The following is a 27907-nucleotide window of genomic DNA, read 5'->3' as shown; positions in this document are numbered from 1 at the left end:
CCCTAAGATACACGTACCCCGCTCGCACAAGGTATATCGCGTGTGAAACTTCCCGCACACCCCCAAGATACATGTACCCCACTTGCACAAGACCTATCGCGTGTGATGATCCCTGCGCACCCCTCAGAATACACGTATCCTGCTCGCACAAGGCCTATCGCGTGTGAAACTTCCCGCGCACCCCCAAGATACACGTACCCCGCTCGCACAAGGCCTATAGCGTGTTGAACTTCCTGCGTAACCCCAAGAGACACGTACCCCGCTTGCAGAAGGACTATCGTGTGTGAAACTTCATGCGCATCCCCAAGATACACGTACCCCGCTCGCACAAGGAGTATCGCGTGTGATACTCCCTGTGCACCCCTCAGAATACACGTACCCCGCTCGCACAAGGCCTATCGCATGTGAAACTTACTGCGCACCCCCAAGGTACACGTACCCCGCTCGCACAAGGACTATCGCGTGTGATACTCCCCGCGTCACCCCTCGGAATACACATACCCCGCTCGCACAAGGCCTATCACGTGTGAAACTTCCCACGCACCCCCAAGATACACGTACCCCGCTCGCACAAGGCCTATCGCGTGTTGAACTTCCTGCGCAACCCCAAGATACACGTACCCCACTCGCACAAGGCCTATCGCGTGTGAAACTTCCCGCGCACCCCCAAGATACACGTACCCCGCTTGTCCATGGCCTATCGCGTGTTGAACTTCCCACGCAACCCCAAGATACACGTACCCCGCTTGCACAAGGCCTATCGCGTGTGATACTCCCCGCGCACCCCTCAGATACACTGTACCGGCCCTCTGAACTGGTGCAGGGTTAGTGAGGCCCTTTGCGCTGCATTGGGGATTTCAATGCATTATCCTTGCGCAAGAGGCGTTCTTGGTGGCGTAACTGGCGCTGCGGGATGTTTTCTGCACCTGCGCTCAAAATGGCTTTGATATTCCATAATCCACGGTGCACCAGAATGCTGTTAAGAGCACAAGGCTCGCATATGCTGGCACACGCTACCTCTCTGTGTTGCTCGCGTGTGCTGCCTCTGCACTGAAATCTATGAATTACCCCAATAAACTCACATAGCCAATATGTAATAGTAATAGGAGAAGGGGGTTCGTTCCTGGCTATCTTGCTTATGGGTTTCAACGAATTGTTCTTACATGTTCTAACTGCAATGTAATTTCGCTTTTATTTGTGCAAGTGGTAGGTTTATGTAATTGTATACATATAGTACATTGGGGGTTCTTGAATCCCCCTGGTTGTCAGCCGACACGTGTTTCGACCCGAGGGTCTTTATCAAGGCTGATTCATTATTCAAAAACATGTGTTGTGAAAATCCGTGACCATTGTTGTGACATACATCATTAGTGTGCTTGTAGGGTGAGTAATGTCTGGTGATAGTGAAGTTTGACAAAATCATATTTCAATATTAAAACATCAATACAATTAATACAAGAGGAGCCGGTGTGGTGGCGGAGGGAAAAAGAAGGGGGAGGAAGGAAAGACAAAAGTAAGTCAAAAGTCATGGGGGGTCCTGGTATGTATTGGTTTGGGGTTGATAAATCCTCTTACCTAATGGTACTGGCTTCTTGCCCCCTGTGGGGTCCTGGTCAAAAGTCTGGTGCTTGCGCTGCAGGTACAGTGGCTCCAGTTGGGCCCTGAAACAGAAAGAGTTCAGGTGGGTGGTTACATACTGTTAGAACCGGGTGAACTGTAGGGTTGGTGTTGGGCCCTTGGAGGGGGCATGGGAAGGAGGAGGGGGTTGTCCTGTGTGGTCTGGGTGACCAGGCTGGGCATCCCGTGTGGGAGAAGAGGGAGTAGGCAGAGCCTGGTGGTTGTCCCTGGATGGGCTGCTGGGAGAGCTGGCGGGGCCAGAAACTCCAAGTGGGGAGTCGACCCTCATTGAGGCATGGAAATGTGTGGATGTGGGCCTGCAGGGTCATGGGAGTGAAGTTGGGCATCCCCGATGGGAAAGAAGTTGAAGTGCCTGGGGGCTGGCCCATGGAGGGGCTTTTGGAGAACTGGTGGGGACAGATCATGGTGGGAGAGTAGTGGCAGTGGTGTGCCAGGTGCCTGTATTGCATGGCGACTGTGGGTGTAAGGGGATTGGCTGTGGAGCAGAGGAAGATCAGCCTGGCACCCCTTTGTGGGAGGCGGGGGGGTCGGTCGGTGCCGGTGGCTGTAATGGATGGGGCTGCTGGGATGAGAAGACCATGTCCAGGGAGGAGCGTGGTCTTCGCCACATGAAATGCTGCGTGTGCCTGGTGTCTGGCGGCTCGGGAATGGTCGATGGCAAGGTGCGGCGGGATCCTGTGCATGGTGGGACTGTCCCAGGAGTGCAGGGGGGTTTATGCTTGTATATGGCGTGGGCTTTGAGGCAAACTTACTTGTGTTGCCCGCAATGGGCTTCTCGGAATATTCGTGCTGCTCGTTGGGCCTGGCAATGATGCACACTGTTGTTTATTTGTGCGCATGTGCACTGGTGAAACACAGTGGCTTAGGTCCGCGCATGTGCGTGGGGAAGTAGTGGAGGCATCTGTATCTCTACTGTTTGAACTATGCATGTGCGCAGAGGGCATTGGAGGCATCTGTCTCTCGCGCATGCTCTTGCGTGTGGCGGTGTATCCCTCTGCCCCTGTGCCTGGCAGAGTGGGGATGTGCCTGCGCATATGCGGGCTGGAGAGGCTGGCTATTGGAATAGTGGTTATAAATTGGGATGGATAATAGTTGAATATACCATGAACTGGCCCATGTGATTGGGCTGGGGGAGTAAGGTGGCGTGCCCAGATGGCTGGCGAAGGCATGGGTGGACTGGGTTGGTATTGAGGTCCAATGGAGGTGGGCTGTTGGGCCTGGGTGGGCATGGGCATGAATGGAAGGTGCCTGGTAGCAGGTAATAGCTTGTAAATTGTTACCAGGGAGGCCTGAATGGGTCAGCTGATGTCCAAGGCATCCCATGAATATGTGGATGCGAGAGTTGGAGTCTAGTGACCTACGGTGGCAGGGAAACGGTCCGCTGCGGGGTGTGTTGGGTATACTGGTCCCTGGGTAGTTGAGGTTGGCGAGCCTCATGCTGGAGTGGATTGGTGCCATAACCAGCGGTCATGACTGGAGGAAAGGCTGATGGAGGACCTGAAACAACAATCTAAATGCTCTTTTTTAGAGAAAATCAAACTACACAAGAAAGCAAGCCGTATCAAACCACAACCATAGTAAACTGTTTCATTCGCAGTACCATTGACAAATACAAGAACCCTAAGAAGAGACAGAGAAGGAAGACCAGACAAAAGACGCAAGAGAATTGGAGGAAGAAATCAAACAAAGACAAACAAGGTCGCAGTCCCAGAAAACAACATGACAGAAAAAAGACAACATTTAATAATGAACTTGTCAGGAAAAGAATTAACTAAGACAGAGATGGAAGTCCTTAACAAAGGACTCTCCTTTTCACCTTCAAGCAGGAATGACTTTGTAGACATCCAAATAGACCTTTTCAAATTCACAAGACGTCTGAAATTGACCAAATTCTTCATCAGCAAAGCAACGACATACAAACCTAGAGAAGAGACACCACAACCAAGCACCCTAACCATACGGGATCTAGAAGACATCCATCTTTTAAGCACACTGGAGGATGATTCCATAAGCAAAAAAGACTGCATGCAAGAACTTGGAATCCAGAACGTAGCCATGAGAATCACAGACCAGACTCTAAATTTACGCCTCAACTATTTGCAGAGAACTATATTGATATTTTCCAACAAGCTGTTACAAAGGATTTACATAGATTGGAAGACCAACACAATTAAAGTAACAAGAGCAGAGACAAACTTTCCAAAAAAGAACAAACCATACTGAAAACTCTACAGGAAGAAAATAACATCATAATTAAAGAGGCCAACAAAGGTGGCAACATTGTAATAATGGACAAAATGGATTACATAAAGATGGCAGAGAACCACCTCAAAAAACCAGGCAATTACCAAAAACCTGACATCAATCCTAATGCCAAAATCTTGAAGGAACACAAAGAACTCTTGAAACACTACCAAACAAAAGGACTCATAATGGATGAAGAACACAAATTCCTCAGAACAGATCACCCAATCATGCCAACCCTCTACTTTCTGCCAAAAGTTCACAAGAGCTTTGATTTAATACAAGAGGGCAGACCGATCATGAGCGGTATAGGAGGTATCACTGAAACACTCGCCAGATATATCAACAACATCATACAACCATTAGTCACCAAAATACTGACGTACCTCAGAGACACCATGCATACCTTGGCAATACTGTCACAGATTGAATGGCAACCAAACTTGATAATGGCCACACTAGATGTCAAGGCTTTATACACATCCATCAATCATGAATTAGCCTTAACCAGCCTGGGTTACCTGCTCAAACATGAATCAGCATCACATCTGGAGCAAGTAGAGATGACCAAACAATTTCTGAAATTCTCATTGACCAACAATATATTCATCTTCAACGGTGAATATTACAAAGAAACGAAGGGGATGGCGATGGGAGCCAGCTATGCTCCAGCAGTAGCCAACTGCTACATGCATTCGTATGAACAAGAACACGCAATGCAAGAGACCGAATTCACCGCTCAAATTGTCAACTGGGTACGCTATATTGACGACGACATCCTCATGTGGAAGGGAACACAGAATCAATTAAACCTATATGAGGACTATCTTAACAAAAAGAACTATGGGATTGAGCTAACCAGCCACATCAGCATAGATCAAATGGACTTTTTGGACCTAAGAATCTCAATCCAAGATAACAAGATAACAACCAGAACCTTCCGCAAACCAACAGAGGTTAACTCGGTTTTACATGCCAAAAGCTGCCACCGGAAAGTGTCATCAGGAACATCCCACAAGGAGAATACATTCGAGCTAAAAGGAAAAAGGAACTGTAACACTCTAGAACATTTCTCTGAAGAATGTGAACTTCTGGACCAAAGATTTAAAAGCAGAGGCTACTCTGACAAAAACCTGACAGATGCAAGAAAAATAGCCACCAACATCAACAGGTAGACATTACTGACTCCCAAAGTGAAGAAAACGACCACGGAACCAACAATAAAATTCATAACCAGATACAACCAGGACAGTTACGAACTACAAAAAATACTAGTGAAACACTGGGACCTGCTATTAATGAATGAACACATCAGACCCAGGTTGAAAACATACCCAAGTCTTTCACACTCAGGAGTATACTCAGTCCATCTTTCCTATCTGAGAAAAACATCTCGGCCAAAGACTGGCTCAGCAATCTAACACCAATTGGCTTGACCAAATGCAGAAATTTTCTATGTGTAAATACGCCATGTAAACCAAATGTGCTAAATGCAAAGGCTGTCCACAATTCAAAATCATGGAACACATAAACTGTAAAACTAAACATGTAATCTATGCATTTGTTTGTGTTTGTGACAAAATTTACATAGGGAGTACCATCCGAGAAGTACGCACTCGGATAAGAGAACACCTTAACAGCATTCACTCCCAGAATCCAAAACTACCATTAGCCAACCATTGGCAAAAAAAACACCAGATGGAAGACAAAGGCCAAATTCGATACATTGGACTCAAAATGGTCAAGATGGGAGCAAGAGGAGGCAACAGAGTACAAAGACTCCGTCAAGAAGATGGAAGACTCATCTGCTGCTTCAGATGTGTCGAGAATGGCCTAAACACGGATCATGATTTCAATGTTTTTCTATTTTGCACAGTTGACCCACGTCAGCCCTAACTCTGATCATGATTTTATTGTGTTTTTGTATTACACTCTGTCTGACGACGGCTCATGTGGCCCTGGCCCCCGCGCCCACCCTGCTCCTCTTGAGTTCGCACTCACCATTGTAAACTACAACTCTTATCACAGCCTCGCAGGGCCATCAGTTCGCACCTCCCGCATCCACTTATTCCAGGGATGTTCTTTGGGCCTATGCACATCAATCAGGTCCTCCATCAGCCTTTCCTCCAGTCATGACCGCTGGTTATGGCACCCACCCACTCCAGCATGAGGCTCGCCAGCTTCAACTACCTTGGGACCAGTATACCCGCCACACCCCGCAGCGGACCGTTTCCCTGCCACCGTAGGTCACTAGACTCCAACTCTCGCATCCACATATTCATGGGATGCCTTGGACATCAGCCGACCCATCCAGGCCTCCCTGGTAACAATTTACAAGCTATTACCTGCCACCAGGCACCTTCCATTCATGCTCATGCCCACCCAGGCCCAACAGCCCACCTCCATTGGATCTCAATACCAACCCAGTCCACCCATGCCTTCGCCAGCCATCTGGGCATGCCACCTTTCTCCCCCAGCCCAATCACATGGGCCAGTTCATGGTATTTTCAACTATTATCCATCCCAATTTATAACCACTATTCCAATAGCCAGCCTCTCCAGCCCGCATATGCGCAGGGCACATCCCCACTCCCCCAGGCACAGGGGCAGAGGGATACACCGCCATACGCAAGAGCATGTGCGAGAGACAGACGCCTCCACTACCCTCCGTACACATGCACAGTTCAAACGATACAGATACACATGCATCCACTTCTTCCCCACGCCCATGCGCAGACCCAAGACACTGTTTCACCAGTGCACATGGGCACAAATAAACAAAAGTGTGCATCATTGCCAGGCCCAACGAGCAGCAGGGATATTCCAAGGAGCTCATCGCAGGGATCACAAGTAAGTTTGCCTCAAAGCCCGTGCCATATACAAGCGTAAAACTCCCCCCCTGCACTCCTGGGACAGTCCCACCATGCACAGGATCCCGCCGCACCTTGTCATCGACCATTCCCGAGCCGCCGGACACCAGACGCATGCAACATTTCACGGGGCCCAGACCACGCTCCTCCCCAGACACGGTCTTCTCATCCCAGCAGGTTTATCCATCCCAGCCACCGGCACCGACAGACCCCCCGCCTCCCACAAAGGGGTGCCCAGCTGATCCTCTTCTGCTCCACAATCCCCTTACACCCACAGTCGCCACGCAATACAGGCGCCTGGCACACCACTACCAATACTCTCCCACCATGATCTGTCTCTGCCAGTTCTCCAAAAGCCCGTCCATGGGCCAGCCACCAGGCACTTCAACTTCTCTCCCATTGTGGATGCCCAGCCTCGCTCCCATGACCATGCAGGCCCACATCCACACATTTCCATGCCTCAATCAGGGTCTACTCCCCACTTGGAGTTTCTGGCCCCGCCAGCTCTCCCAGCAGCCCATCCAGGGACAACAAAAAGGCACTGCCTACTCCCTCTTCTCCCACACAGGATGCTCAGCCTGGTTACCCAGACCACACAGGACCACCCCCTGCTCCTTCCCATGCCCCCTACAAGGGCCCAACACCAACCCTACAGTTCACCCAGTTCTAACAGGATGTAACCACACACCTGAACTCTTTCTGTTTCAGGGCACAACTGGAGCCACTGTAACTTCAACGCAAGCACCAGACTTTTGACCAGGACCCCACAGGGGGCTAGAAGCCAGTACCATTAAGTAATAGGATTTATCAACCCCAAACCAATACATAACAGGACCCCCCATGACTTTTGACTTACTTTTGTCTTTCCTTCCTCCCCCTTCTTTTTCCCTCTGCCCCCACACTGGCTCCTCTTGTATTAAATGTATTGATGTTTTGATATTGTTATATGATTTTGTCAAACTTCACTATCACCAAACACCACTCACCCTACATGCACACTAATGATGTATGTCACAACAATGGGCACGGATTTTCACAACACATGTTTTTGAATAATGAATCCGCCTTGATAAAGACCCTCGGGTCGAAACACGTGTCGGCTGACAACCAGGGGATTCAAGAACCCCCCAATGTACTATATGTATACGATAGCATAAACCTACCACTTGCACAAATAAAAGCGAAATTACATCTCAGTTACAACATGTAAGAACAATTCTTTGAAACCCATAAGCAAGATAGCCAGGAACAAACCCCCCTTCTCCTACTCAACAAATGAGGTGTTTGGCTAAACCTCAAACTAGTTACCTGTGATCTTGCAACCGGCATTCCACCCCGATGCACCAAAAATACAGAGCCTAGCAAGGTCATTTCCAAATCTAGAGCCAGCTACTCTTCTAATGTAATAGTAATACTTTTAAGTTACAACGTAGCTGGTACCAAAAACAACTGCAAACGTACTAGCTTCACATACGGGCAAGTATCTCTTGGCAAGAAAACCTTTACAACAGTATGTATAATATACCACACTGGCAACACAACCACTGCAGGTCACTATACTGCACACATTAAAAAAAATGTGGTTAGTTTGAATGCAATGACACTTCTATTACTCTAAAACAGGGATTGCCAGAACATCTAACAAATGCCTAATTAATATTCCTTAAATCCTTAAATCAAAATTTAGTTACTGACCTGTGAAACAATCATAAGGTAGTGCATTTTAGACACCAAAAGGTATCCAACTGCTTCAAAAAATACCCTTCAGAACTGTACAACTGTAAACAGTTAGAATATGCCAACTGTTATCTAGCTTCATCCATAATGCTGCAATGTTGTTTTTGAAATGGAAAACAGTTTCAATATGCCAACAGATGTAAATTTATTACATTTTTGTTAATGCTCTATAGATTTTTCGCCCAATGACCCAATGATTATCCAAACAGAAACAACAACTGTGCAAAATACACACTAATGTTGTTTCACCCATAGTACTTAGAATGTACTGATTATGAGGGTCTACAAAGTTTAGTCACTAACCTGTAGAACTATCAACAATTAGAATATGCCACCTGGTATCAAACTTCAGCCATACTACTCCAATACTACTTTTGAATAGCAAAATAGCTAGAATATACCAACAGGAATCAAAGTGCTTCAAAACATACCCTTCAACACGATTAAAACTATCAACAGTTTGCATATGCCAACTGGTATCTAACTGCACCCATAATACTGCAATATTAGTTTCCAATAGTAAAATTGTGAGACTCCACCAACAGGAATCAAACTGCTTCAAAACATACCCTTCAAAACTGTAAAACTATGAACAGTTAGAATGCACCAAATGGTATCTAACTGCAGCCATACTACTGCAATGCTACCTTTGAGTAGGAAAATAATTTGAATACACCAACAAGTATTGAACTGCTTCAAAAAATGACCTTCAGAACTATAAAAGTATCAACGGTTAGAATACACAAACTAGTATCTAACTACATATGTAGTACTGCAATGCTCCTTTTCAAATAGAAAACAGTTTCAATATGCCAACAGATATCTAAATACTTCAAAAACAACCAGCACTTTCGAAAAGCTAAACACATACACCATTACAATTCTTCCTACTGCAACACTGCTTGTAACAAAGAAATACACATATGTTTGCACCTTAATCATTCCTTTAAGTACTGCACACTTCAAACAAACATAGTGTGTCACATAACGTCAAATAAATTTACATTCATTTTTTAAATCCTACATGAATTTTTTTTCCATGGACCCAATGATTATGCAAACAAAAACAGCAACTGTGCAAAACGCACAGTAATGTTGTTTGACAGTACTTGGAATGTTCTATCGACTTCATCTGTTCTATCGACTTCATCTGTTCTATCCACTTAATATGTTCCATCCACTTCATCCATTCTGTCCAATTTGTTCGCTCCGTCCAATTCATTGGTTCCGTCCAATTCATCCTTTCCATTCAATTCATCCATTCTGTCCGTTTCATCCGTTCCATCTGTTTCGTTCCTTCCATCCACTTTGTCAGTTCACTGAGTTTGTCTGTCTATCCACTTTGTCAGTTCTATCCATATCGTTGGTTCTATCCATTTTGTATGCTTCATCCGTTCCATCTACTTCATCCGTTCAATCGACTTATCCGTTCTATCCACTTAATTTGTTCTATCCACTTCATCCGTTCTGTCCAATTCGTTTGTTCTGTCCAATTCATTTGTTCCGTCCGATTCATCCTTTCCATCCTATTCATCCGTTCTGTCCGTTTCATCCGTTCCATCTGTTTTGTTCCTTTCATCCACTTTGTCTGTTCACCGAGTTCGTCTGTCCATCCACTTTGTCTGTTCTATCCATATATCCATTTCATCAGTTCTATCCATTTCGTCTGTTACATTTACATCATCTGTTCCATCTACATCATCTGTTCTGTCCACATTTTTCATTCTATCCATTTAATTCGTTCAATCTACTTCTACCATTCGATCGACTTCAACCGTTTCGCCCACTTCATCCGTTCCAACCAACTCCATCCATACATCTAGTGTTTATTTTTGCCTTTGTATTCTGTCACTTCCAATTCCGCTTCTCCCATTATAATACTGAAACTGCAAGTCCCAGAATACAAAGAAAAAACACGACTGAACTTCAAGATTTGAAACTGTGATGTGTATATCAAATAAACATATAAAAGCTGTGTTTTACCAAATATTTCTTTGGGGGAAACATTTTGAAGAAAGTAAAAAAAAAGGCATATCTGCATTTATAGCAGCACTGTGTCACTTTTTCATAAAAGAAAGTAAAAGCAGATACAATAGATTTGTACACCATTTTTAATTGGCACTCAGTGTGTTCCAGTTTATATATTGACAGTACATGTATACTTACTAACATAATACATTCCAATCTTGAGCTCCTTATGCCGTCTTCATTTTTTTCTCTACAACTGGGACTTGTACCTCAACTTTTATAATGGGAAAAGTAGAACTAGAAGACCAAGTTCGCAAACAAAAAATCTAGGACTACATAAACACCTACAGATTATAATGCATCATGTTGGCAAGTATGCATATACTCCTAACATATTAAATTTCCACACAACAACTGCCATTTAAAAGAGTACTACAAATCATTTCCATCAACTTTTTTTTCTCTTTTACAAAACATTAGAGCTTCTATGAATGCACAAAAACGCATTTCTTAACTTTGATGAAAATGCTCTTAAAAGCAAACAGTTTTAACCGTCAATTTTATTAACTGATTTTACCCACCCACATTTCCCCACTAACTTTATTTTCCTATTACAGGTAAGAAGCACATTACCAAAGACAAGAACTGAAAAAAGAATACCCTTCACATCCAACGATGTAAGTACATTAACGTACCATGTATATGTATGTAATTACAGCAGCACAGTTCCAGTATATATTATCCCAGACTACTCTTTTCAAACCAACATTTCAGTCACTCTAAGCCATTATATTCCACCATTCACACTCTTCCTATTCACAACCTTCCCAACCACACCTACAATACCACCTCACAATCAAACAACACTCTATTCATCTCTACAATCACACACACAAACATATGCACCATACATGCATATACATTGCCAACATTTCCAATCCAAACATTCTCTTTTCCCAACAGACACAGCACAATGCCTACTAAAAAGCAACTCCATAGAAAAGAAAGTAAAAATAGAGCAGATATGATCAAACTACACCATATAGTAATCCACCGCTAAAACAATATTTTCAAACTTCTGTGATGGTGAATGGATTCACACAGGCAGCACAGATCCATACTTGAATGAAGAAGCTCATAAACAAGAGCAACATAAACAATGTCCATAGACAATAATAGTTGTGAGTATGAAATGGTGGAAGACACTATGGCAAAAGAAACCCTTATAGAAAAAAGTCCCCATCAAACTTTGAGCCAAATGCTCCTTTCACCCAAACAAACCATACAGTGTACAAACGGACATGTAGCACAATGTGTAATATACGCCAATAATCATTTAAATCTTTATGACAATTCTTCAATCACTATGTGAAACTAAAAGACAAATGTAGAATGAAACTTTACAAACCATGGACTCCTGACAGGTGTAAGGGAGGAAGGGTCTCCCAGGCCCCCCTTCATTCCTAATGACGCACATGATATGCCCATTCCGTGGCTGGCCAAGGTGTGAGATAGCCATTGAATGATACATAACTGTGCATGGCCTATGAGCCGCGAGACTCCATTTTAGGTTAACTACCAACTCCATTTTCTAGTAGGCCGCATGTAATCACTGAATGCCAGCTTGCACCTCTCCCCTTCATTCTCTGCGCACAGCAGGCATGCCAACCCCCACCTCCTCCCCTCTGCTGGCTCCACAGCTGTCCTGTTCTCATGGAAGCTTGGGCGCGAAGTGTAGCGAGCTAAACATTATGGGGCCGATTCATGGAATTAATGTGCACTGAAATTTTCAGCGCAAGCGTGCGAAAGCGTGTGAATCGCAGTGCCAGTGTGAAAATCGCAGCGAAACCTGCGCACAGCGATTCATGGAAGTCCGTGTGCGTGTAAATCCCAGGATGTGCGCCAAAATTATGCATGACGAACGCTGGCGCACACGTCTCCCAACAGCATGCGCTACGCACACATAGCGAAATCGCACATAGCGCGGCGCACACACCAAAAGTAGGAGGAACAGAGGGCATGACACGCGGAATGGGAAACAACGCATGTAAATGTGGGCGTCATGGGGGAAGTACAGGAGGCAAATGCGCGGAATGCCCACACGCACGTTCAAAACATGTATTCATGGATTCGAACGGGGCTAACGCTTGCGCCAAAAAAGACGCGCTAATCCGGGAACTACGCCAGCAGGAAGCAGGCGTACGTGGACTCGCGCAGGATAAATGTGCACGCAAACAACAAACAAGCTCAGACGCCAGGATGAATATACCGTTCCTAGCAGCAGTGGTCGTGGGATACCGCAGGAGGAGGAGGAGGAGGATAGTCAGGCCCAGAATTTTCACACCCAGAACCAGCCTTTTTGGGATGCCTGATGACCAGGTGTATGGGAGGTACAGGTTTCCACCTCACATAATACTCGACCTGGTCAGTGAGTGGGAGGATGACCTCACATCACCCACCCTGTGCTCCCAAGCACTCAGCCCCCTGGAGAAGGTCCTCAATGTACTGCACTTCTTGGGCACTGGATCATTTCAGCGGACAAGTGCTATAGTGGGGGGGTGTCACCGGCCATGCAGTCACGCTGCCTACACCAGGTCTTGGCCATCATGACTGCACGCCCATCCGTCCGCAGGCACATATACCTGCCCAGAACACCTGCAGAAAGGCAGGCTGCCATCCAGGATTTCTACGGGGTGGCACAATTCCCAAAAGTCCTAGGTGCCATTGATTGCACCCATGTGGCTCTACGTCCCCACAGGGAATCAGAAACTGCAAGCACTGGCATTACATCAACATCCAGGTAGTATGTGATGCCAAGGGAATCATCACCTCAGTATATGCCAACTATCCAGTGTCGATCCACAACAGTTTTATTTACAGAATGTCAACCCTAAACCGGGACCTAGAAGCTGGGCGGCATGGTGATACATGGCTGCTCGGTGAGTATAAATGCCACAGCACATGCATGCATGTCAGATACTGAGTAATGTCACAACCCCACTAACGATACCCATCACCACCTCCCCAGGGGACAGTGCCTACCCTCTGAGCACCCACATGATGATGCCAATTTGGAACCCCACCACGCCACCCGAGGTAAGATACAACACAGCCCACATTGCAACCCGGGGCATAGTGGAGCGCACATTCGGAGTGCTCAAGTCACGCTTTCGCTCCCTTGACCGTTCTGGCGGACAGCTGTTATACGCTCCCCCAGTAGTGTGCAGGATCATAGTGGCAGCATGTGTCCTGCACAACGTTTAACATGCCGGGGCCTGCCCGTGGACATGGTGGTGCCCCCACATCCCCAACCAAATGCACGCCCGCTGCGCATGGGAGGGGAAAGGGCACGGGGTGAGGCAGCCCGTATGCAGCTGGTGGCTAATTACTTCACCTACAATCACACCCCTGTGGAGTGCACACAGCACTGGCACATACCATCTGACAGTCAATGATGATGACATAAGGGACAGTCAACTGTCACAACCATACCAGCCTGAGATTGGTCACCTGGAAGTGTTACATTGTGTGCATCCCTACCTACACAAACACCACCAATGCTGTGTCATCAAAAGACACACTTCTATGCTGCTAAATTCATTACCCCCTTGCAAAATACAACATGAGAACAGTGCCATGTCACCCAACCCCTCCCCAGCACTGCCACCCAACACACCATGGCATGTCATGCTATGTGAGAGCAAACAAAGCAATCCCCAAAACATGACACAAGTGTCACAAAGTACAGTGTCCCTAATGGAAACTGGAAACACACAAAATGCTCCCAGTAATGTAGAACTAACAACACACATGACCAAATACTTACAAACAATACAATGCAGCTACACAATCTCAAACATAGCATAAACATGACAGTACTAAGTTAAAGTAGTGGTAGTCTTACAACCTGATTATGCCAGCACATCGACTGCTTCCAACTGTACAGTGTTGCTGCCACGCAAATGTGTAAGTGCACTGCTTACAACATGAACTCCATCTTCAAAGTAGACGGCCTTGTGAAGACATGAGGAATGAACCTGCAAATTAGGAGGAAGACATGGATGCACAAGCACATATCAATACACCATGCAGTGTACAATACAACAACAATATCTACTAGGAATGTATACACAGTATTGACTACAGACTGCCCACACAGCTCATGGGAGTCCAACGTGACTGTGTAAGTCACTGTCACTTGGGCACACCCTTTGAAAGCCCATGGAAACGGGAAGCAGGATGGGTGTGTGTCTCACGAACCCAAGCATCTAACCCAAACTCAGGACAAGCCTGCATGTGCCCAGCCGGAATACAGTGGATGCCCACGGGAGCCACACAAGGCAACACACTGTAAAAGAAAATCAAAAATGGCCATGTGGGGGCCAGGGGCAGGGGCACCCAGGAGGTCCGAGGACAGGGTGCGCACCAACAGCTACCTGTGTGGATGTTGGAAAAAAAAACACCTACATGGGCTCATGGCCTGCACGGCTATGCCAATGTGGGAGAACTGCTGCTGTCGCTCTCATCACCCTCTGCTGCTGCCACAGGAGGTGGTGGTGCTATGGGAGGCAGCCCACGCAAAGCCCTGGTATGGTCCTCCATGGCAGCAAGCATGCGGGTGTGGAAGGTCTCGTTCTGGAGGATTATAGTGCAGAGATCCCCATGCAGCACCTGACGTGATGCTCGGATCTCTTCCCGAGTTGCCTGCATCTCAGCTGAGAGCGAACGTGTGAGCCGCTCCAGCTTCTGTTCTGTCCTCAAGTTAGTGGAAGCCTCAAGGTCAACAAGAGTCTCCCTGAGGTGAGGGAGTTCTACCCTCAGGCTTCCCTTTGGCCCTGGGACTCTAATGATATCGATTGGCGTAGAGCCTCCAGTGCCGCCCGTCTGTCCCTGTTGGACGCCAACATGTCCTCCCTGTGTGATTGGAAAATGGAGTCTGTTGCCTGCTGTAGTTGCTCCATCTGCCTTTCAGGGGGGACAATGGAAGTGGCCACCCTCTCCATTGCTTGAGCCATCATCTCAACTGATGCTGCCTGTTGGGTTGCCATACCGTACATGGATTGTTCCCATGCAGTATTGCCTGGTGGTGTACGGCCACCGTGTCGGCGGGCACCACACCTGTTTGGGGCAAGGCGTTCTGCGCCTTGCTGTGCCGGCACTGCCTGAGGTTGCAGGACTGCATTCCCCCTCTGATCTGCTGGCCCAGGAACAGGATCAGATGTTGTGGAGTGTGACCCTGCATCCGTAACCGCCAAAGGCAGACTTACCAACACTGACATCCCCATAGAGGGTTCTACCCCTGGTGCAGGTGGGTTGGACAGAACAGAATCCCTGCCAGAAACACTTACCTGCGACGGCACATAGGTCTCATCATCCGAATCAGCACCTGAATAGAGGTCTGGGGAGGTGCACCCAGAGGCACCCCTGGACAGAATGGTCTGCAGCAAGATTGGGTTCTCACCCACCACCACACCACGTCCCCCACTGGTGCCCGGTCGTGCCTGAGATCCCTCCTGGGTCTGCACCATCTCCTCAACCTCAACAGCATCAAGTGCGTCATCCCCTGCAAAAACATGAAAGACAAAAAATGGAAACAGGCATTAGCACCATAGCACACAAATAGGCCTGACAAGCTACAGAACCAGTACATGATTTACACATGTCCCACATGACTATAATCCTCCCATGCATGCACTGTCACTGAGTTGGAAGGGGAGGCAAAAGGCAGACACTGATGACACCAAGATAGAAGAGCAACACATTTGCTGCATGCTGGGTAGCACTGCCATCACACATTGGCCTGTGAGTGGCATGTCCAATACACATACATGACACATGCCATCACACAGATGGCATGTACCATAGCCATGGTACATTCCACAAGTACATCCATATGTCAGTGAATGAATACTGTCAGCCATCCATGTGAGATGGACATGATGAGATGAAAAATGCTACATAGTGTGACAAAATAGGCATGTGCCACACACTGCAACACATCCAGTGTACAAAAATACAGTGATTGCAGGCCGATGTACACATCAATGGTTGTGCACTTCAACATGACAGGAAACAACTATCATGTTCCACATTCAAACAGTCCCCAAAAATGTATGTGATCAGGCCAATACTCAATGAGCCTGAATGGTCAAATCATTCACCTAACAAGGTAACACATGTGGGCCAATGTGGGGTTCATCAATGACAGAAGCATGTCACAAATGTGACAATAGGGCTGAGGAATGCATAGCAAAAGTGGGAGGATTGAAACAATCAGCCTGAACGAACACTGAAAAATACAAACAATGTTGTTGCAAGATGCCACTTCAAGGGCAACTGCTGTAATGTTGCGCTAAATTACTACTGTGGGCAGAAGGGATACTGTCACACCCAAATCCAAGGCCGCTGAATGTTTTGGATGAAGCACATGGGTGACCCATACCACTCAGGCACACACACCCTCACCTGGCACTCAATCAGAACCCGACACCCAAACAACATACACATGCATTACACACATATGCATGGGCACTTACCGGACAATGCATCATAATCAGGTAGTTCTCCCACACCTTGGATCTGTTCCTCTGTAATGAAGGCACCAGCAACAGACTCATGTTCATTGAGTTTGTTATCCTCTTGTGGAGACCCACCGCCAGTCACCAGAGTAGCGGCATGATTTGAGGCCAGCTTGTTCTTTGCTCTGCGTTTCAGGTCATTCCACCGCTTGTAGCAATCATCAGCTGTGCACCTCACAATTCCAAGGGCACTTATGTGGTCGGCGATGATCTGCCAGTGTGCCTTACGTTGACCAGTTGTGGTCTTGGACCCTGCAGTCACCAACATTTCGTGGCTATGTGCCGGCACATAGGCCACAAGTGCATCAAGTTCCGGATCATTAAAGCAAGGCTTCCTTGAGGTACCGGTGTGTGTAGCCGTGTCTGGGGTCTCAGCCTGTCGTGCCAGAGCAGCCTTCTTCCTCTTCTTTAAAGGTGGAGCTGAGCCAGAGTGGCTTACGCCGCTCTGGTCAGTAGGAGCAGAATCACCGGTGGACTGGGTAGTAGGAGTGTGGGAATGCACAATGACCATAGGTCTTGATGCAGTCATTGGTTGCAGGGTTATGTTGGCAGGGGGAATGTCAGTTTGATGGACCTGTACTGACACTGTCCTGGCTGGGAGAGTCAGAGCTGGGGCAGATGGAGCTGCAGCTGCCCCTGCAGCCTCCCCACCCTGCATGCTTGGGGCAGCAGATGACATAGCTGCCCCAGATCCACGTGGCTTGGTAACAACAACTTGCACCACCACACGTGGCCTAGACTTGCTGACCTTGAAGTTAGCCAGGGAGTCATCCTGTGCCAGGTCAGGTGCCACAATGGGCTGGTCCAACAGGGGCTGAGCTGGGATGGTGTCAGCCACGTTACCCTCAACCACAGGGGGGGTATGGGTGTCCCTGATTGTTCCTCCACACATGGGGGTATAGGGGCACCCTGCAAATCCCGGCCACGTCCCTTACCGTGCCCACCACGCCCACCTTTTGAAGGTCGGCCACCTTTGCCTACCTTACCGCTTGGTCGCCTCCCAACCATGGCACTGATGTTGTTGTGCGTATGGGAGTTGCAGTAAACTATTGTCCTGGGCAATTGGGGGTCAAAGGGGTAGGATACCAGATGGAATTCGTACCCTAGTGCTCTAACAAGGCTGTCTGTGACCCCTGGGGGAAGATGACAGGTCACGCAATGCACAGGCAGCCCAAAATCAAAAATTAACGTTCACGCAACCCCTCGTAGACCACGTGCATGAAAAAATTAACCCGCACTACGCTGTGGCACCCAGAAACACAAAACTAAGCGTACGCATAATACACACAGCCTACAATGACCTCTGAAGGGGAACGCAACACATGGGGCAAGCACAGATGCTAAGTACATGCAGAACTCACCGTCTGCCTGGAAAAAGAACGTGAAAAATACGCGCATGTGCGCGTTGGCAACACCCCCGCCAAAAGAAGAATTGTACGCTGTCTGAGGAGACAGGACAAAAGGAGAAGTGAACTCTGTTTGAGTTAACAGGCCCAACAAAAATTCAAAAAAGAGCTGTCAGAGGTAACAGGGAGTACGAACTAGAAACGCTGTGAAGTAATTGCGTGTGAACCGACAAGAAGTACAGATTTCACCCACTCGCTCTCCATGAAAAGCACGTACAAGGAAATGGCGTCCTACACGTAGCTTTTAAACCGGCCCACACGTACACGTCAGATATGCATATAAGCGAGCGCTTTCCTCCAATTACACGCGATGACTCGGACGTGCAGTTTTTCCACATGTGCTCTGTCATCAGGTGCTATGAGGGAAACGCCAGCGCGCGTAATGTAACTTACGCGCTTACGCGCTAAGGGCCTTTGGTCCAATGGAATCGCGTGATTGTGCTGACGCACTTACGCGCTAAGGCCCTTTCCTCGAATTACACGCTGACGTGCAATTTTTTCACATGCCAAATCACTCCGTATCAAGCTGGCCACGCGAAAACACACGGAAGACCACGCTCCTGCCCAGAAGGCCGAATTACTGCCCCCCAGAGCCCCGAGCACACTCCCACCTGTCATCTGCTGCTGCCTGACTGTCAGCTGCCCACGTGCCCTGCCATTTTTCTGCCTGCACGTCAGCCAGGGGTGTAGTTGCTGTGACCACCTCTGCTATAACCGAGGACTCCCGACTGGGATTCCATCGCTCCACAGCCCAGCCCCAGGACCCAGTTGCCCACCCACTCCTGCCTCTGGGGTTGCCATGTCCGGCACAACACCATCTGGCAGCACTGGCAACCCCCAGCCAGAGAGACAGAGGGCCACTAGCTTCACTGCCACCGACGTTGATGTCCTGGTGGAGCTAGTCCTTGGGCAGTATGATGCCCTCTTTGTAAGTTTGCGTGCCGACAATGAAGGATGGACCAAGATCTGGATGGACATCGTGACTGCCATCAATGCGAGGGGGTGGCATTCGCGACTTACATCATGTCACGAAGCGCTGGGAGGACTTCAGGTCCAGGACCCTCAACAAGGCCCAGCGCCTCACTAAGGCAGCGGATGCCAAGGGGCGCCGGGGCCAGCTGTCGAACCATCAAATGAGGGTCCTAGAACGCAAATGCCCAGTGATCTACGTCCAGACACTTGAGAGGCAGACCCGTCTGGAGTCGAGCGGTAAGTGTACATGCATGTTGATAGTACGCTGTGCGTGTCGTGGTGTGCCAGTAGTGTGCAGGTTGCACATGTGTTTATGTAGGGCCATGTAGGGATGTGTATGAACATGGGCGTGAGGCTGCCACATGTGAGTCCTCTCAGTTGTGAGACATATTGATGGTGTACACGTACCCCACTCGCACAGGGCCAATATTCCTGGGTTTCGCGTGAAGTTTCACACGAGAAAGGGCCCTGTGTGAGCGGGGTACGTGTATTACTGGGGTTTGCGGGAAGTCTCACACGCGATTTCAGCAGGGTACATGTATTTCGGGGGTGCGCAGAAAGTTTCACACACGAAAGGGCCTGTGCGAGTGGGGTACGTGTATTCCTGGGGTTCGTGGGAAGACTCACATGCGATTTCAGCAGGGTACGTGTATTTCGGGGGTGCCGGGGACTCCTACACGTGAATTGGCAGTGTGGGTCCTCCCAGGTGTTCCCTCCACACCCTCTACGGCCCCTGCAGGCAGTCCACACCACAGGGGACTACCCTGCACCACTGGTCATGTCCCGCAGGCAGCCCATCCACCATGGGCATGCCCTCCAGCCAAGCCACATGTCATCTTGCACTACTGATCACCAACTCATGTCCCCTTGAACCCCCACCCCCCAGCACTGAGGGGAACCTGCCAGCAGGCCCCCACTCATGTCCCCCTGCACCCCCACCCCCAGCACTGAGGGGCACCTGGCAGCAGGCCCCACTCATGTCCCACTCATGTCCCCCTGCACCCCCAGCAGTGCAGGGCACCTGCCAGCAGGCCCCCACCCATGTCCCCTTGCACCCCCACCCCCCAGCAGTGCAGGGCACCTGCCAGCAGGCCCCCACCCATGTCCCACTCATGTCCCACTGCACCCCCACCGCCCAGCAGTGCAGGGCACCTGCCAGCAGGCCCCCACTCATGTCCCACTCATGTCACCCTGCACCCCCACCCCCCAGAAGTTCAGGGCACCTGCCAGCAGGCCCCCACTCATGTCCCACTGATGTCCCCCTGCACCCACCCCCCAGCAGTGCAGGGCACCTGCCAGCAGGCCCGCACTCATATCCCGTTGCACCCCCACCCCCCAGCAGTGCAGGGCACCTGCCAGCAGGCCCCCTCTCATGTCCTCCTGCACCCCCACCCCCCAGCAGTGCAGGGCACCTGCCAGCAGGCCCCCACTCATGTCCCACTCATGTCCTCCTGCCCCCAGTTCATGACGATCCTCAATCGTGGCCCTTATGGCCAGCCTCCCCAGCCCAAAGACCCAACCAAGTATTGCATCCACCCACATAGAAAAGGCAATTACATGATACAACCCCAAAGGCAAGTATGTAAATGAACACATGTCCGTCACACACACACAATGGGTGCAAGTGAATGTGAAAACCCATATCATGACATGCATGAAACCAATGAGATAATAACACACATTGAAGTATGAAGAAAAAAATGTATTAAACACAACATGAATGTAATCAAAATCCAACACACAACAATGGGAATGATAAAAGAAAAGCTGCATGTCCATAAAAGAATTATAAAAAAGAAAATCATAATCCAAAAAAATCCAAAAGAAATGGTGTCCAAAGTCACAGTCCAACAAAGCAAATCCAAGAAAAAAAAAGTGAAAACCATTGCTCCATGGTGAAAATAAAAAAAGAAGAGAACAATCCAATGGTGAACTATGTACAGATGAACAATCCAGGGTCCATGAGCCCAACTGATGAAATGAAACCCATCAAAAATACTATCTAATAAAAAACTATATACAAAAACCTGGTGCATATTCCGAGCACAACCAAAATAAAGAAAAAGCGAAAGGAAACCTAACACTATCTAACTATATACAATGGCGGCGGGCAAGTCCAGTGGCTCACTCTGTGGTGTCCTGGGCCAGGGCATCATCGAACTCCATGTCTATTTGCCGGAGGCGAGCCTCTGTCCTGGCCCAAAGGTCTCGCAGGGAGGCACTCATGGCCTGTTCCAACTCCCTGCGAGTTGCCTCGAGGCACTCTGCCCGCCTCAAAGCCCGACGCATGGAAAACTCTGCCCTGACCATGTTGAGCCACGCCTCTTCCGCCCGCCGCCGCTCCGCACCTATCGGCTGGCCCAACCGGTGCCACACGGAAGACACTTCCATTCCTGGGTCCTCCTGCCCTCTGGCCGATGCCTGCCCCTCCGATGTTGATGTCCCCGAGCCATCATTGCTCCCACCTAGAGCCTGCTCCTGCTGCTGCTGTCCATGTGCCGTGTCTGATGGTGCCTGCACATCCTCCATCAGCTGGTCTCCAGTTGTGGTGTCCACCCCTGCTGGGCCGCCGACTCCCGACTGTGGCAGGGGTGTGAGCTCCACCAAGCTGGCTGTGTTGGTCGGGCCAGGTCCACAGGGGGCCCTGGTGGAATCTGGGCCCGAAGACGGTGTGGAGAACGACTGGCGCATAGTCGCCACAGAGGAGGAGAGGTCCGCCAGAGTGCGCGACACATGTAGGAACCCACCAACCTGGGCCCCTCCCAACAGTGCCACATCACGACGCTGCTCTCCGTGATGGCGTGCATTCTCCGCCCAGGGTGAACGCGCGTCATCACGAATGACACGCGTGCGCAACGCGACACCATCCAGGATGGAGCCCATACATTCGTGGGACCCCTCGTCCGTAGGTAGTGGAGAGGCAGATGACATGGCACTCTCCCCTACCTGCGAACGGGCCTGGGGCGGGGTCTCCCTGCTGGTGCATGGTGGTGCAGTCACAGGGTCAGGGACATCGACATGCACAGGCCCCTCCGCGGTGACCTGTGCTGCCTCCTGACCCTGGCCCTGGACTGCACCACTTGTACTAGTGGTACTAATCCCACCAGGCCCCATGTGCGGCTCAGTAGCGGGCTCCTCCTCCTCTGTGGAGACCACCAACCTGGATGTCTCCACACCATCTTCCGCCATTGGAAGCCCCTGTGGGGGCTCACCCGGCCCTTCCACCACAGCCGTTGTGGCAGACGCAGCACCAACCCCCTCGGTCCCGGATGATGGTAATTCCTGGAGGGTGGCTGGGCCTTGTGTTGCCGCCCAGTGGAGGCATCGCCGCCGCTTGGCTCCACAGCGCCATCTCCGCCATCTTCTTCACTTGACGCTGCATAGAGGGAGACATAGAACACAAGCATCAGGGTACAGTACAAAATACCTTAGACAGGAATCAATAACACATGAGTGGCACTGTCAAATGTCACTTCCATCCTGTTATTCCACAACACATGGGTGAATACACACAACACACATGCAGAAAACAGTCCTGGTGCCTGCAATCAACATCAACATCCATGTAGAAGGGCCCCTGTAAACTAAGATGTTGCCTTCAAAGTCACATGCATCCATGGTGTTTCAAAGTCCCACACACACTTCTCAAGCACACACACACACATGTGATATGATATGATATGATATGGTATTTGTAACGCGCCTAGACACAAGTGTTTCAAGGCGCGACGAGGCAGGGAGGGAGGGAAACAAGGGGAAGACAGACAAACGATCCTACTAGGCCAGGTGTCATTCAGATCGCGCAAGTGCAGAGGTAAGGGGAAAAGGAGAAAGTGCAGGGGGAGGAGGTGGGGGGGAAAGTGCAGTACAAGGTAAGTAGCGTAAAAAACAAAATAATAATAAATAAAAAGGGCCAGCTGGTGGCAAGTGCGAGGTAAGTGCAGAGCAAGTGCTGGGAAGGGGGCTGTAGGGATACAGTGACAGTCCCACAGTGCATGGGGAGCCAAGGAGGCAGTGCAGGTGGAGAGTGGCTGGGCCCTGGACCGAGGTCGCTGAGAGTGGCCACCATACATGTGCCATACATACCATACATGTACATGACATCAGCACCCATTCCTCACCCCCTTCATGTCCAAGAACAGAGACAGCCATGCTTTCATGTGTGCATTCTGCATAGAGCTCCCCACGTTGCATTAAAACACATGCACCAACCATGTGGTTCACACATAACTGGTCTCACATGCATGACCATGATGTCCCTGCACACACACATCCATACATGGCCTATGTCACACATACAGGCAAGCATCAGACTACCAGCACACTGCAACATGCCCTGTCTCACACAGCAATGCTTAGCCACTTACCGCTGAACTCCAGACGGGTCTGCCTCCGAAGGATCTGGGCGTGGAGCACTGGGCCTACGTGTTCCAGGACCATCATCTGGATGTTACTCATGCATGCCCGGCCCCCCTCCGCGAGGCGCCGGGCCTTGTGGAGGGTCCTGGACCTGAAGTCCTCCCAGCGCTTCTTGACGTGCTTGATGTCGCGGGTTGCCACCGGCAACGACTACATCGGCCCAGATCCTCTCCCGTCCTTCCTTGTTGGCACGTGATGTTCCGAAGAGGGCATCATAATGCCCCAGGACATGCTCCACCAGGACACCAACTTCAGTGGCAGTGAAGCTGGTGGCCCTCTGCGGTGCCAGATGAAGATGTGCCCGACATGGCAACCCCAGAGGCAGGAGTGGGTGGGCAACTGGGTCCTGGGGCTGGGCTGTGGAGCAATGGCATCCCAGTCGGGAGTCTTCTGTTCCAGCAGGCGTGGACACAGCAACTGGACTCCTGCAGATGGCTGATGTGCAGGCACCAAATAGCAGGGCACGTGGGCAGCAGACAGTCAGGCAGCAGCAGATGGCAGGTGGGAGCGTCCTCGGGGCTCTGGGGGGCAGAAAAATGGCCTTCAGGGCAGGAATGTGGTCTTCCGTGGGTGTATACATGGCCAGCTTGATACGGAGCGATTTGGCACGTGAAAAATGTGCACATCAGCGTGTAATTGGAGGAAATTGCCTTAGCGCATAAGCGGGTCAGCACACGTACACGATTTCATTGGACCAAAGGCCCTTAGCGTGTAAGCGCGTCTGTTTCGTATCGCGCACGGGCGTTGCCCTTTCGAGTGTAAAACTTCACGCGAATCCCAGGAATACATGTACCACACTCGCACAGGGCCCTTTTGCGTGTAAAACTTCCAGCAAACCCCAGTTATACACGTACCCCACTCGCACAGGCTCTTTCACGTGTGAGACTTCACGCGCACCCCCGAAATACATGTACCCGGATCCAATCGCGTGTGAGACTTCCCGCGAACCCCCGTAATACACGTACCCTGCTGAAATCGCATGTGAAACTTCCCGCGAACCCCAGTTATACACGTACCCCATTCGCACAGGCCCTTTCGTGTGTGAAACTTCCCACGAACCCCGTAATACACGTACCCTGCTCCAATCGCGTGTGAAACTTCACGTGAACCCCAGTTATACACGTACCCCACTCGCACAGGCCCTTTTGCGTGTGAAACTTCACGCAAACCCCAGTAATACACGTTCCCCGCTTGGCGTTTGCTGTTTGGCAGCACTGTAAACTGGTCCAGGGTTAGTGCAGCCCTTTGCGCTGGATTGGGAATTTTGATGGCTTTTCCTTGCGCGAGGGCGTTCTTGGGGGCGTAACTGGCGCTGCTGCAGGGTCGCTGCGCCACTCTGCGCCACGGCTGGTTTTGGAGGCTAAAATCCATGAATACGCTGTGCCCGGAAATCGATTTTAGCGCACGCGGCTGGCGCAGACATTCGCACGCGCACACTGTGCGCAAGCCGCGTGCGCCACTTTTGTGCGAAATTCTATGAATTAACCTGTATATCTCTCCTCTTCCTTTTACATCATTGCCCTGTTTGTGATCGGGCCAGAGCCTGGTCCTGGAAAAAAACATCCGTCTCCACAAATGTGCTTCTGCACCAGCTCGATTAATGTGTTATTGAAATACTGTGCTAGATAAGGCACCTGGGCAACATACCCTCACTCTTGGTGGCTCAGGTCAGATGCTTATAAGATATGTATATTGTGTATTGAAATACTAAAATGTGTGTGGCCAAAAGGGCAAAGAGTTAGATAGAATGAATTACAGCAACCTGGACATCACTTGACACTGTACCCCTCCCAGATGAGCCCAGCTAACCTGCGTGCTCCACAAAGTTACAAGTCTAGAGCTGACCAATCCGGGAGCAACAACCCTACAGAAAAGATACTGTTCAGTTCCCATGCAAAATGAGCACAATTTACTGTATCCCCAATAGTACACGTAATAGATGACGTGTTTTTGTAATATAATGTGTATTTTCTGTTGTTTGGGCAAAGAGCTTTCGAAGTAGCATAGTCCTCGGTGTGCCCCAGTTTAACTTTATATAAAGGCTTATCTTTTACCTCAGTTGCACTTGTTTCTGGTCTGATTCCCTACTGGGGTGTGGCCATTAGTGTCTATTATTTGGTTATTTCATGTCAATTGTGGGGTATGCCAGCTTTCACCGGTGCACAGCCACACTGGTCTGCGAGGACATTCATTATCCTGCAACTCAGGAACTGCTTGCAAAAGTACTTTCCACCACATCAAAATGTTAGCAACACACCATTCTACTATACAGAATCTTGTGCATTGAATACACTACGCAAAAAGTCCTGCTCTAGAACTGAAACATGTAAATAACATTCTCATACACGGAACAGCCAAAGAACTGCTTCATGAAATAGAGCACATCCAACGAAAATACTTTGGAACTGAAGTTTACTTAGTTAATTACGTACCCTCAGAAAGCAGTCCCAAAAACCTCAAACACCAATGTCGTAATACATACATACAAAAAAGAAATAGCTTAGTTTCAAAACACATCTGCTGAAATACTAGACCAAATATGTTTCTGTTGTCACAGAACTTTTTTATAAAAAGAGCACAAAAATAGTAGACATAGTCTACAAAATAGAAGACAATTAAGAATCCCAATGGTTTCAGTTAGCTTTATATCTAACATCAGAAACTAAATACAAAATAACTGACACCTCAAAACGTTCTGCAAAACAAAGCTTGACAATAACCTAATGCCATCACGTGCTATCGCTAAAAACATATAATATTCCCACTTCCAAAAGCTCTCCAACAACTTAATTTGTATGAGAGCATTATAATCCAAACAGTGCACATATTTCAAGCTATAATATGCCTTCAACTGAAATCAGCCAAATTACCATCTGAGTTACTTAAGGGCAACTGTGGCAAAGTAGTATGTTTGCTATTAGATCTGTAAGAAAATATACAATGCTATATTCAAACTCTAGGAGTACAACCACCAATAGATCAATCTTTGATTGTACGGGTTAATGGTGTGCCAACAAACGACAAATACATTTGGCAACAACTAGTCAACTTAAACAAAGTGAGACAAGCCCTACAATATCTAAAAGAAAACAATGACTACGACAAACATATAACCATAGAGGAAAACGTAAGAGAAACCACCCAAATCATTCAAGACACACCAGCAACTGAGGAATTTGACCGTGTAGATCCTGTTTCTGCAGCCAACATTTTAGACCACTATACAATTCACCCACTACACTCCAAAGACACAATTGACGATGCATTAGAAACATATCAAATGCATCCAGCCAGAGGATCCCCAATGAGCATATGGGAAAGAAACTATAGAAACACATTATTTTTCTTCCTTCTACTCTTTCCTACAGGAAAAGGAGGTAGATATGATGAAAGGTCCACGTAAATTAGTGCTTCAGAATATTGTTCTTTAAGAATGTATTCTGAAGAACACAGATTCAGACAAAATGTCGAATACATTTTCCACCTTCTGTTACGAAGTCGCACACACATTGAAAACAGGCTCTAACTGTTTAAACATATCTGCTACCCAACTGTTTAAAGAAATAAAAGACAAAGATTAAGTTTTGCAGACAAGTATCATAAATGTCTTGGCAAACATGTGTGGTACAAAAGAATACTGGTTCCAACATCATGCTGATTTACATTGTATGCTAAGGAACCTAGGCCCACCCACATGGTTTTTTATGCAGAGTACGCATGGGATGACTTGCACAACTTCTTATGAAACCAAAATAACGTCAGAATATATATAAAAATACCAGGATAAATGTATTCTCTTGACCCTGTTAATGTATCAAGGTACTTTCACCATCGCTTCATTGCCATGCTTCACGGTATCTGCAATAAAACTACTCCTTGCTCAGAGAAGCGCAACAAATCTTTTGGAGAAAAGATTATCACATGCTTTTGTGGATAAAATATGTTCCAAAATGTGGCCATGATAGTGATGCCACTGTTTAAAAATTGTTTGAAAAATACATTACCTGTGACATCCCTTCTGAAACCACAGATAGTGACCTACATACACAATTCTTACACTTTCAAAAAAAATTGT

At 48.5% G+C, this 27907-nt stretch overlaps 1 protein-coding gene across 1 annotated transcript in view; it reads right to left on the bottom strand.

Moving 5' to 3' along the window:
- LOC138480534 (uncharacterized) overlaps positions 1-27907 on the bottom strand; it is a 1133492-nt gene that overhangs the window by 818424 nt on the left and 287161 nt on the right. The window lies entirely within an intron of this gene.

This window comes from Ambystoma mexicanum, chromosome 5p (genome assembly GCF_040938575.1).
Source record: "Ambystoma mexicanum isolate Mex_15411 chromosome 5p, UKY_AmexF1_1, whole genome shotgun sequence".
NCBI lineage: Eukaryota > Metazoa > Chordata > Amphibia > Caudata > Ambystomatidae > Ambystoma > Ambystoma mexicanum.
The sequence above is the reverse complement of the archived record's forward strand: the minus strand, read 5'-3'. Positions and strand labels throughout refer to the sequence as shown.